This window comes from Pseudorca crassidens, chromosome 9 (genome assembly GCF_039906515.1).
Source record: "Pseudorca crassidens isolate mPseCra1 chromosome 9, mPseCra1.hap1, whole genome shotgun sequence".
NCBI classification, from domain to species: Eukaryota; Metazoa; Chordata; class Mammalia; order Artiodactyla; family Delphinidae; genus Pseudorca; species Pseudorca crassidens.
Window position 1 is genome coordinate 48,445,379 of NC_090304.1, and position 12,827 is coordinate 48,458,205.

Consider the following 12,827-nt stretch of genomic DNA (forward strand, 5'->3'; position numbering starts at 1 on the left):
AGGCTGAGGAGAAAGGATCGAGAAGGGATGGGAACAAGGGGCTGGAGAGGAAAGGATGGGAGATGGGGCGAGAAGAAGAGGGTAGGTAGAAGGGAGAGGGGAATGGAGAGAAAAGGGTTGGGAGGGAGATTAGGGCAGTGAGGGAGAAGAGGGGACGGTGGAGGAATGAGGGGTAGGAAAGAAGATGGAAGAGCAGGACGAGAAGGAGAAGGGGACGAGGAGAGAGGATGTAGAGAACGGGATGGGAGAAGGGGACAGGGCGCTTGGACCAGGAGAAGGGAAGAGAACGGGGACGCGGGAACCGCGCAGCGCTGGGGCCGGATCCGGCCGGGGACTGGGGCCGGGAAGTCTAGGGGCGGAGGGAGGACTGGCGGGCGCTGGGGGGGCAGCGGCGCGGAGCGCGGGTGGGGGCGGGGGCGGGGGCTCGCGGGCGGAGGGGCGGGGGCTCGGGTTACCGCGCGGAGGGCGGGGGAGGGGAGGGGAGGGGGCGCGGGGCCGCGGCGGCGAATCTCGCTTCCTCCTCGGGGCGGCTGTGTAGGAGGCGGCGCCCCGGCGGCGGCGACGGCGGCGGCGGACGGACCGACCGACGGGCGGGTGCTCGCGAACCGACGGCCGGCCGGCCGGCCGCCCGAAGCTGCTCGCTGGCCGGGAGACAGCGGTGGCGGACGATGCGCGGCCCCAGGCCCCGCGCGGGCGGGCGCTGCCCAGGGGGCTGACCGCGCCGGACGGCGCCCCAGGACCGGGCAAGGGAGCCCGCGCCGCGCGGAGGTCAGTGCCCGCGGCCGCCCGGCCCGTCCGGCCGCACCCGCCGGGCCGCCGGCCTCTCCTGGGCGGCGGTGGCGGCGACGGAGCCGGGGGCTTTGTTCTGAGCCGGAGACAATGGGGGAGGGGGGGGCCTGGGCCTGCGGGACGAGGACGAGCGTGAACGTGAGCGTGGGGGCAGGGCCTGGGGGTCTTTGTGTGCGTGTGTCATCGAGTCGGATGTGTGGCGGCGTGAGTGTGCCGGGGGTGTAGGCAGGGTGTGTGTGTGCTCCTCCGAATGTGAATGTGAGCGCGAGTGCATCGCCTAGTGTGAGTCAGTGCGTGTCACTGGGGAGTTGTGTGTGTGTGTGTGTGTGTTTGGCCGTGTGTACGTGCGTGTCACTCCGAGGGTGTGTGGGTCAGAGTGAGTATGTGTCTGGTGAGCCAGTCCCAGTGAGGGAGTGTGTGTGTGTGTGTGTGCGCGCGCGCGCGCGCGCGCGTGTGTGTGTGTGTGTGTGTGTTGCCTGCCTCTGTGGGAGCCATGTGTCAGAATGTGGAGGATGGGTGTGTGACAGAGACAAACTGAGACAGAAACAAAGAAACTGAGGGGGGAGAAGTAAAGAGAAACAGGAGAGACAGGCGAAGCCCGAACTGGAGGTCTGTCACCCAGACTGGTGTTGAGTTTGTGTCCAGGATGCCTAGATGGGAATCCTGTGCAGGGGACGGAGGGAGGTCACTGCGGGCCTGGTCCCACGTGGAGGGGGTGGGGAAATGGAGGTCTAGAAGTACAATGAGCTCAGTGTGGCGTGGGCCGGGCTCACAGCCATGGGGTCATAGGCCAGAAAAATATTGTTGCTTATGTCAACTCCTCAAATACCCACAGGGGACACAGTTGCAGGCAGCACACATCCACAAGAGATGCCTTCACAGCCATCACACACCCCCCGGAAGCACTGTCAGAGCCAATACACATTTACAGAGGGTGCTCTCAGAACAGCATACACCCACGATAGAAATGGTGCAGCCAACACATTCCCCCGGGATCATTGTCAAGGCCACCACAAACCATGGGAGACACCATTGCTGCCAGCACCTTTCCGGAGACACTGCCACAGCAATATACATCCACTGGTAACCCTGTCACAGCCAACCCATCATCTAGGTTATACTTCATCAGGACTGCCTGTACATAGCAGGTGTCTCAGAGACCTGACACTAACAGGAGGCTGTGTTGCAGTCACCCTTACCAACACCCGTTTGTATATCCCATAGGAAACACAGTTTTAGGTGTCTTGCACACACCACAGACTGAGCTGTCCCAACTGCTGAATAAACTCCCATTAACTTACGATACTAACACCATGGCTTCTCACTCATAGACTTCCTAGGCTTACCCTCTAGTTCCCTGAAAACTTGGGGACCTAGATCAGTCTTCCCCTCACCCTATACACTGCCATGGTTCCAAGTGTTCCTCCAAGTGTAGCCTCACAGTTTCTTGAGCTCTTTAGCTCCTGTTACCGTCTCCCCTCCCATGACCACTCTGTATAATTGGTCCATCTCTAAAATTCTGAACTCCTACATTCCACTCTGCCCAGAGCCTCCAGTGTCCTTCCAGCTCCCGGATGCCCTTGCTCCCATTCCACTTACTTTTCAACCTCATAATGACTCCTTGCCCTTGACCTCTTTGCTTTGTCCTCATCTGCCCCTTTCTGGCTTTGTGCTCTCCTTCCAGTTTATATGCCCAGGACCATCACTTCATCCACTCCTTGGCCACTCTTTGTTCCGTTTTATTGTTGTCCTTGAGACCACCCATCCCACAAAGTCTCAGCCCTAGCTGGAATGATTTCTCAACCACACCAAGTTATGCTTCTATAAATTCACGCTTCTATAAATTGCACCCTCAACTGGGCCCTCCATAAATAAATAGATGAAATTTTTTCTATTTTTTCACATCCCTTTACCTTACATCCCTCATTGTTTTCAGCAGATTAATTAGTCAACTCGCTGGACCATTTATTCTGCAAACACCTATTAAGCACCTACTCTGTGCCAGGCGGTGTGGTAGGTGGTGGCATTACAAGGGTGAACCAAATAGCCATGGTCCTTGCCTGTATGGAGCTTACAGGCTATGGGGTGAGCGCTGTACCATGGCAGCACATAGCAGGGAAACCTGAGCCCTTGTAGGGAGACCAGAAGAGGCTTTTGGAAGGAAGTGACATTTAAGCTTAAGCTTGATAGATACATAGGGAGTCTACCGAGCAAAGGAGAGGTGGAGGTGAGGTGAAGCGGGTGGAAAATATGCCAAGCCTAGGGAGCAGCAATGGAAAGCCCACATGTGAGAAAGTATTGTATGTCTGAGGGAAAAAGCAATCCAGTGAGCCTGGCACTAGTAGCATGATGTGAGGGCAGGTCACAGAGTCTGACAGAGGTAATGAAGGGTTAGTTAGGTCATGCAGTTCTTGCAGGTCTATATGAAAGCTTATGGAAGCCGAGAATAATTGAAAATCACCGAATCATTTGAAGCTGTGGTGTGATAGGATCAGATCTGTCTTATAAATACCACTCTGACAGCAGTGTGGTGACTGGAGGGAGGAGTCTGGGAAGAAAGGGATGGTTGGCTGTTGCAGGAACCCAGGAGGGGATAATGCTGGTCTGAACTGGAGGAGTGGCAGTAGAGGACGAGGAAGTAGATAGTTTCAAGAATTCTTTAGGCAGTGGGGTCAGAAGGGCTCAGTGACAGAATGGATGTGGAGGCTGAAGGAAAGGGAGGAAGAGTAGACATGACAGACACACCTGGTCTGTCGGCCACTCGGAGGATTGAGGCCATCCAGCTTGAATCCCCTCGGCTGTTGCGGATCCCACCCGCTTCGGCCTCACTTGACAAATTACTCTGAGTCTTATCCATGTGTCCAGTTTCTCCCTCTGTACCCATTCCTCCCGTGAGCACATGAAGAGCCTCCAGGCTCTCCTACCTTCTAGGTTATAATACCTCTCCAGGTATTAACCCTGTAATACCTGACTAAGACGCTCTCTCACTTTGCCTCCCTGCCACATTTTGTGCAAGGGTCTTCCGCACAGAGCTCCTCACTTCCCATTTGCTCCTGCCCCATACAATGTAACTGCTCTCCCTAAGAGAACATGACCTCTCACCTGCCAAATTTAGGGGCTCTTTTCAGAAGTCCTCAACTGCTTGACCTCCTGGCAGGGTCCAACATTGTTGGCTGTTTTTTTCTCTTTGAATCATTCTTACGCCTTTTGAGCCACTATTTTATTCTGTCAGTGTTTAATGAGCTCACTGCTAGGTGGTGGGGATACTGTAATAGGAGACACTATTCTATTCCTACCCTTGGCAAGGGATACAGGCAAAAAAGCAGATGATACAGTAGGGTGGGATCTGTGCATCTCTCTTTCAGAGCACCTCCTGGCTGTTCCTTCTCAGTCTGCTTTGGGGGCTCCTTTGGGTGGCCCTTAAATGTTACTGTTTATTAGGGTTCTGGCTTGGACCTTCTTATTGTCTCACTGTATACACCCCTCTTGGTCATCTGTCTCATTCATTTCCAGGGCTTTACTTATCATCTGTATAAGCTGATGACTCCCAGATATCTATCTCTTCCACACCTCTCTTCTGACCCCCAGACCTGCAGGTCTGCTTCCTACCTGATCTTTACTATAGAGTCCATAAGCCCCTTAACATGTCCAGACCTGATCTCCTCATTCCTTCCTCCCCCAAACCACCATCCCCACTCAGTTATCAAGCTACAAACCCAGAAATTAACCGTAGCCACTCCCTTCTCCACATGTCCCATAACCCAGAAAGTCATTGGGACCTGTTGGTTCTACTTCCTTTCCAGCTGTCTCTGATATCCCATCCCCTTTTATCCATGGCCTCAGCTACTGCCTTCACCATCTTTTCACATGAATTACTTCAAGAGCCTCCTAACTTGTCTCCCTGGACGTCTACTCTTCCCTCTTCCAATCCAGTCTTCTCATTGCGGCAAGAGGGATCTCCCTAAAGTGCAAATCCAGCCACGGCATTCCCTGCTCAGCATTCTTTAGTGTCCTACCACTGTCTTGGGTGAGATCTCTACTTTAAGGAGGCTTAGGAGGTCTGTCATGACCTGACTCCCCCAGCCTCCCCACCCTCTCCCATTTCCATAGCTCCCTCACATTGCAAGTTCCAGCCATTCTGAATTCCTTGTAGTTCCCCAAAGACACTGCATTCTTCCATGCTTCTGGCCCTTTGCACGTACTGCCTGAAAAGCCTTTTACTCCCTTTGTCTCCTGGATAACCCCTTCCCATCCTCAGCTCTAGTCTCAAACCCTGTCTCTCCTGACCACCAGGCAAGCTTGGGACCCTCTTGTCTCACTGTTGTCATTACCTCTTCCCTTTCTGTCTCTCTGCCTGGGCTGGGATATCCTTAATGACAAGGCTGTATATTATTCATCTTCGTGTCCCCGGACCCCTCTACAGATGCTTGGCAATGAACAATGAATGAATGAATGAGGCACCTCACAGCACCTCCCTCACCCTCATTCACTCTTCAGAACACTGACCCCTGGTCTCAGCTGCCCACACAGTAGAGACATTTTCACACATGCCCACTTACCCACTAGAGACAGAAAGTCTCTAGTTCATGAACTTAACTTAGTTCATTTTCCACTCCCCTCCCGCACAAGTTGTCCTTCCTCACCCTACTGTCTCTCCTCTTCTCTCTCTTTCACCTGGACTTCTCTTTTCCTGGATCCTCTTCCGCTCCCCTATTGGACTTTATTTCCCTTTCATTCAGCTAGCAAATATTTAACAAACACCAGAAATTTGCAGATCCAAATATACTGGGCCACATGCCTGTTGGGGTTCTTGGAGGGAGTGGAAGACGAGGAAGCTGTGACATGCCATCAGGCCACAGGACTACAGTGCCTCTCCACCTGCTCTGCTCCACCAGGCCCCCTTCCCTGGAGGTGCCGCGGGCTGCTCCTTCCTCGAACACCCACTCACATACACCACTCTGAGCCCTCCTACTCCTGGCACCCAGGCCCCTGCTCCTCCCTGTATCAGCTTCCCAGATACTGGTGCCCTCTCCTTCCTTTTCCTTTTGCCCACCACTGTAGCTCCCTCACCCTGCCCTGCCCATCCCTGCCCAGGCCTCCCTACCTGTGAACACCATGAAGGCAGGGACGCGATCTGTCCAGGTCACTGGACAAAGCCCCTCCCATGGGTTCATGGTATTGGATCCCATCTTTTTCCTGGTTTCCTGCTGCCTGCCCCTTCCTTCAGCTCCAGTGTCAGTGTTTCCAGGTAATCCTCTGACTTCCGGGCATTTCAACCTCTGCCACTTAGGAGGGGCTTCTCAGTTCCTGTGTCCCCTGGTGAGAGGGCACCTCCTTCCGGCAGTCCGCCTAGAACCCCCAGGCCTGAGTCAGGATGCCCCTCTGTGTTCGCTTAGCACAGTGGAGTGCCCCGTTGTTTATGTTTTTCTGTCTAAGCTGCTCCATGGAAGGAGCTGTTTCCTCTCAGAGCCCAGAACACACTGTCACATGCTTGGTGAGGAAGGAGGAAAGGGAGGAAAGGAAGGGGGCTACACCTCACACCTCCCAGCCTCACCATTTACCACCTGGATGACCTTAGCTTCTCTGAGCTTCCCTTTCCTCAGTTGAATATGGAGGTAACAGTAAGACAGTTGTTCTGAGGATTGAGAAAGAAAACAACTATTAAGTGCTCAACTCTTAACTTAGTTCATTTCACTTCCAAGATCTCAGCCCCTCTACTACTCTCTCCTTCTCCTCCACCTCTTGCTTCCCCAGACTCGTTCTTCCCTCTACGTCTCCAGCTTCTCTGCTAGCTCCAGCCTCACTGGCCTCCTCTGCAGCCCGGACTGTACTTGTGAGAGTCAGATCTTAAGACCAGGTCCTTGCTGCTCATCCCACCACTGTAGCTCCCTCACCCTGCCCTGCCCATCCCTGCCCAGGCCTCCCGACCCGTGAACACCATGAAGGCAGGGACGCGATCTGTCCAGGTCACTGCTATGTCTCTAGTGCCTAGTATGGTGTTTGGCACATGGTAGGTCTTCAATAGGTACTTATTGAATAAATCTATTAGTGAATCATTTCACACACATGCCCTGGGCCCACCTCCCCTATTTTTCCCTTTGTCTCCTGGAGACCTCCAATCATCCTCTGGTCACTTCCCCTCTAACCACCTGACCATGCCCACCTGACTCTCAACCTGGATTCATAACTGCCTCGTCACTGATCACCTCCTACTCCGACCCACCTTGCATGTACTGCTGGAGTTACTCTCCTACGCACAGCTCTGCTCAGGCTCCTTCCCTGTTCGGTTGCCTGGCCACTTAATGAACGTTTATCAGACTGTTCCAAGCCCTCCAGCAGAGAAGCAATATTGTGGAAGAGAAAGCACTAGCTTTGGAGTCCATCAGAGCTATGTTCCAGACGTTTCTCTGCTACCTAGTCTGAGCTTCAGTCTCCTCAGCTGTGGAATAACACTTATCCCAGGGTTATTGTGACTGTCTGGCACGCAATAGCAGCCAACATTTATTGAGCCTTCACTGTGTACCAGCCACTGTGCTAAGTTTTTTTGTCATTCTTTCATTTAACTTTCATATCAACCATATAAAGTAGGCACTTTAATCCCCATTTTACAAAAGAAGAAACTTAGGTCTAGAAAGGTTAAACAGTTTCCCCAGGATTTCTCTATAAGTGGCGGAGTCAGAATTTGAACTCGAGTCTGTCAGACAGCAGAGCCTATCTTCTTAACCACTGTAATAAGAGTTCATGCTTGTGTACTTATACAAGCATCTTTGTGTTCATGCTTATGTGTGCTGACTGTGTGCAACACACTATTCTAACTGCATGTACACTGTAGTATTATTATTGTCCCTATTTTTTTTTTATGTGGACCATTTTTTTAAAGTCTTTATTGAATTTGTTACAATACTGCTTCTGTCTTATGTTTTTCTGTTTTTTGGCCATGAGGCGTGTGGGATCCTAGCTCCCTGACCAGGGGTCGAACCCGCCCCCCCTGCACTGGAAGGCGAAGTCCTAACCACTGGACCACCAGGGAAGTCTCTGTCCCTATTTTATAAATGAGGAAATGGAAGCACTGAGCATTTCAGAGGCACACCCAAGATTACACAGCTAGCAAGTGAGAAGCTGGGGAGAAATCCCAGAGTTGGTTTGCCCCCAGAGTCCATGTCTTCAGCACTGTCTGGTCCTACCTCACCATGACACATTGCCTCCATTTTCTAGGAGTGCAGTAAACATGTGTTGATGAATGAATCTATACTGACATCTGGTCTATGGCTAGTTGTTAGTTGATTCTCTATCAGTTCCCATTGCAGGAGGCTTGCTCCCTTAGGACTCTCCTGAAACGATTCTCCCCAAGATCACTATGACCTCCTGACTGCTAAAACCAGTGGCCACTTCTCAGTCTTCATCTTTCTGGACCTTTCATCAGCATTGGACACTATCGATCTCTCCATCCTTGTTGAAATGCTCCCTCCTTTAACTTCTGAGCTATGGCCTCCTCCTCTTTCTCCTCCAAGAAGAATAATGCTCTCCTCAGTCTGCCCCTTGAATGTGACTGCTCCCCAGGGCTCTGTCCTAAACTCTCTTTTCGCTCTACATGTCCTACCTGATGGATCTCCATACCCATGGCTATGAGTTACTCCTTGGTTGGTCCAAATCCATCTCCAACCCAGACCTCTCTCCTGAGCTCCAGACCTGCAGATCCAGCTGTGTTTGGGACACCTCCATGGGGAGGCCTCAACAGGAAGCCCCCAGATGGCTTCTCTTCTGTGCTGTCCTCATGGCACCACAGTAGTAATCAGGCCAGAACCCTGGAGTCAGTCTAGAGCCCTTCCATTCCCTCACCCTTCCTGAAGGGTCGGCGGCCAAATCTGGTCAACTTCACCTCCTCACATCTTTCTTCTCTGTGTCCTCTCTGTCCCGCTACTGCTGACCTGGGTTACAAACACCTTGTCCTTGGTGTCCCTCCTCCCAGAGGTTCTCTTCTCCAGGCCTCCATTGTCTTCCTAGGTGTCTCCCCGGAAATTTCTTCCTCGCTTCATCTTTCCCTTCTCCATGAATCTCAGGCAGTATGGAGTGCATAGTCCTGGGATCAAATCAAGGCTGTGTTAACTCAGGACAGTTGTTTCACTCCGAGCCCCAGTTTCCTCAGTGGAAGGTGGGATGCCTTCTTCACGCGGTTGCTATGATGATTAAATAAGGCACCGTCTATGAGTTGCCAGCACACTAGCAGTCCAGAAAAGAAACCTTCCCTCTGCCTTCTCTGCTCACATCCATCCCCGGCCTCTCCCTGAGGTGCCTAATGAGACCAGTCCTCAGGAGGGACAGAGCCAGGCCCGGGCACTGCCCTGGGCCACCCATCCATGAGGCTGGCCCGGGGACATCCAAGGAAGCCAGCTTGTCGGCCTTCTCCTCCCTCCTCCCTTACTAATGCCTCCTCTCCTCTTTACCCCCTTCCGCCGACTCCCCAGCCCTAGCTCCCACCTTTATTTACTGCCCTCCACCTCTCCAGCACAGCTGTTCCTGTCTCTGACTTGCCTCCCCTTTCTGTATGAACTCCAGTCACTCTTTGCTTTGCCGATACACACTCCCTCTCCCTCAGTCTTGCTCCCCGTGGTCCCCCATGAGAACTCTCGCCTCTCTTCCTCTCCCCTTTACGCCTGGCCCTGTACCTCCACCTCCCTTTGCTCACCAAAGCTACCCTCTTCTTCCTCCACTTCTGAGCCAATCTGCCTTTTGCAGCCCCCTCCTCACCCTGTTGTCTTTCTGGTCTAAGTCCCTCCCTGGCTCTGGGACAGGAAGTTGAGGGAGGAGACCTGTGAGGTGCCAGCTCCCCCAGCCTGCTTCCCCTCTGCACCTTGGGCCATTCCTCTGCTTCCTTCTGGAGCACCCTTTCCCTTATGGTCCCCCTACTGCTCCCCCACAGCCCACCTCTTTCCTCTCCCATGTTCTCCCTGCTCCCAGGTCCTATAGACGCACAGCCTGCTGGGGGGGGCGGATTGACATCACATTGCAGGCCCCAATGAACAGTCTCGCCCCTCCCCCTCCTAATGAGAACCAGCTGTGGTTCCAGAGGCCCAGATGTGGGGCTAGAGGGGGAGAGCAGGATGGAGCCAGAGGACAGAGTAACAGGACCGGGACAGGGTGAGGGCATGTAGCAAGGCAGAACTGGGTGGGGGAAGAGATGTGACCAATCTGGGGGGAGAAAGAAGATACATCTGGGTAGGGGGCAGGACAGATTGGGGAAAGAGACAAGATGGATGGCTTAGGCCAGGTCTGGGGGAAGGGATGGGACAAACCTGGAGAGGGAAAGAGACAGGAACAGAGAGGAGGAGCAAGTCTTGGGGAAGCAGCAGTGAGAAACAGTGGACAGATGGGGAGATGGTGCTGAGAAGAGAGTTGGAGAGGGGATGAGACAGTCTCGAGAGAGAGTCTGGAGTTCGAGTTTGGAACTAGAAGCCCTGGAGCAGGAAGTGATGAAGCATAGTCCAGACAGGCCCCAGGGACCTCGAGGTCACAGCTGCAGCCACAGAGCTGACCACGAGTGCCCCAACAGTGTGTGTGAGAGCATGCCGGCGTGTGGGTGCGTCTGCAAGTGTGTGCGCGGGCCTGCCAGCGTGAGTCTGTGCAGGGGTGAAAGTGGTTTGTCTGTGTCCGTGAGAGGGAGGGGGTGTGAGTGAGTGTGCCTGTGTGTATGTGTGCGTGTGTGTGTGCGCACGCGCCTGTGTGTGTGAGGCCCACGAGAAAGTGTCTTTCTGTGTGTATGTGTCTGTGTGGGCAAAAGCATGCCTGTGTGTGTTTCCATGTGTGCCTGCACGTGTGTGTGGGGTGGGGGAAGGTTCCAGACGAATGAACATGCCCATCTGTGTGAGTGATAACATGCTCCTCTGTGAGGTTGGGCGTCTCTGTGTATGTTAGAGTAGCTCCTGTCCATGTGAGTGTGTGTGTTGAGTGTGCCTGTCTGCATGTGAGTCTGTGCATCTGTGTGCCTGGCTGTGTGTGGGTCTGTGACTTCGTGAGTAGGCACCTTTGTGCATCCACTGTGAGGGTGTATGGGGGAGTTTGCATTGAACAGGGACCCGGGAGGGCACCAGGGTCTACACGGGTTGGGAGAAGGGACATCTGCCTGGGCCTGAATCCCTCCTCCTCAAGGCTGATCATTCACCTGAGTTTTACCTCGTACCATTCATACATCCTTTCATTCAGAAAATGCATTGATCATGTGCTACGTGCCGTGCTCTGTGCTACACACAAAGGTGAATAAGATACAGTCCTGGCCCTCAAACAGCTGACATTCTGGGTTGGGGACAAAGAATCCTAACACAGAATGTAAGAAGTACATTGATCTCACTATCCATTATCCCCACTCTGCTTTCTCTCCACTGACTGATTAAATGAACAGGACCAATTCTTAACCCTTGACTCCTAACCCAGTCTCTAGGCCTAGATCCCTGCCCTGGCCACTGCACCATCTCTCTGCACACAGCCTCTCCCCTCTCTGAGTCAGGCCTGTGTTTACTCTGACCTTCTTGTTCTGAATTCCTCTGATCTGTTATTCCATGGGGAAGCTCCACAGACTTCACAGACTTGAGCCTTGGGGAGAGGGGTCTTAGTAAATCCTAGAGCTCTGAAGCCAAGGATGGTGTTGGGAACCGAGGAGAGAGCATCTACCAAATGCCCAACTCTGAGCTCCTTGTTTCCATTGCCTGTGATTCTCCTAAAACCCCACAAAGTAGGCATTAACATGGCCATTACATAGATTAGGAAAATAACACTCAGATTGGACTCAAAGCCAGCGCAAACTCCAGAGTCCCAGCTCTTTTCATTGCCTCACACAGATGGGAGACATTGGGGTTGGAAGTGTAAGTAGAGGGTCAGAAACTCTCATCCCGTGGGAGGACAGGAAGTCCTAGAGCAGAGCAAATCTAGAAAGACCAAAGGACACACTTCTGCAGCCATTTCTACGGCCACACTCCTGACCATGGTGCCTCAGGGGCGCGGGCTTGCACGTGTTTGTGTGTGTCGTCTGAGTTGGCGTGTCCAGGGGCGTTTCTCCCCGTGTCAGCAGGTGAGGGTGGTGGTGTGCACTTACGAGGTTCTGCACATTTGTTCAGCACTGATGGCCTGCTCTCGTGACACCTCTAGGAACTGCTGGAGAACCAGAAACTAAGACCCTCAAGCTGCTCTCCTCAAGGAGCTTTCAGTTCGGTGTAGGGGGAGGGGTGTGATGGGCAGACGCATGAACAAATCAGGGCTGCTGTGCAATTTATTGTCAGTGTGCATCTAAGGCAGTGAGAGCCCAGTAGGGGATACCGTAGGCACTGCAGGGAGGTCAGAGAGATATCATAGAAGAGTCCACAGAAGACAGGATGTTTGAATGGGATCTTGAAGTTTGAGTAGGGGATGGCCAATTGGACAGGACTTTTAAAGGATATCTCAGGACAAAAGCATGGTACATACAAGGCAAGGAGTTGGGACGGATCAGGTGATGGGTTTAGTGTTGGAATGCAGGGTGCAGTGGGGGAAGGTGAATGTGGGGCACAGTGGAGAGGTTGGCAGGGCTCAGGTCAGTAAGATATATTAAGGAGGTTGGGCTTTGTCTTGCGAAGAGAAGTTCTATACCTAGTGTCCATGAACCCGTGAAACTGCAGACAGTTTGGGTAGATGTACATCTGCATTGTTTTGTCCATAATGGGCAGCAGTTTTCTGCCGTCAGTGATGGCAAACCCGTGGAAGCCTTTTGTCGCGACTGGTTTGGTGAGAGTTGTGAGGATAGCTCTGGTCAGGCGGACATGGATCAGAGGGGCCAATCCAGGAGGCATGGGGACCAGTAAAGGGCTGTGGCAGGAATCGAAAAGAGGGATGACAGTGCTTGGACTGGGACAGCAACAGTGTGAAAACATAGGAAAGGGCAGACTTGAAACATGTCTAGTTAAGATGGTCAGGTTTTGAAGACTAATTGGAAATCAGGACTGAAGAAAAGCAAGGAAAGCAAGGAGAGTTTCTGAGCGGTGGTGCTGTTCACAGGAAAGGGAATGGAGGAA

The 12,827-nt window shown here is 52.9% G+C and overlaps 1 protein-coding gene across 1 annotated transcript in view; it reads left to right on the plus strand.

Moving 5' to 3' along the window:
- The first annotated feature begins 540 nt into the window (after positions 1-540).
- DCHS1 (dachsous cadherin-related 1) overlaps positions 541-12,827 on the plus strand; it is a 34,875-nt gene continuing 22,588 nt past the window's right edge. Inside the window, exon 1 of the mRNA XM_067750073.1 lies at positions 541-768. The gene's annotated coding sequence lies outside the window, so the exon portion shown is untranslated. The remainder of the gene's footprint in view (positions 769-12,827) is intronic.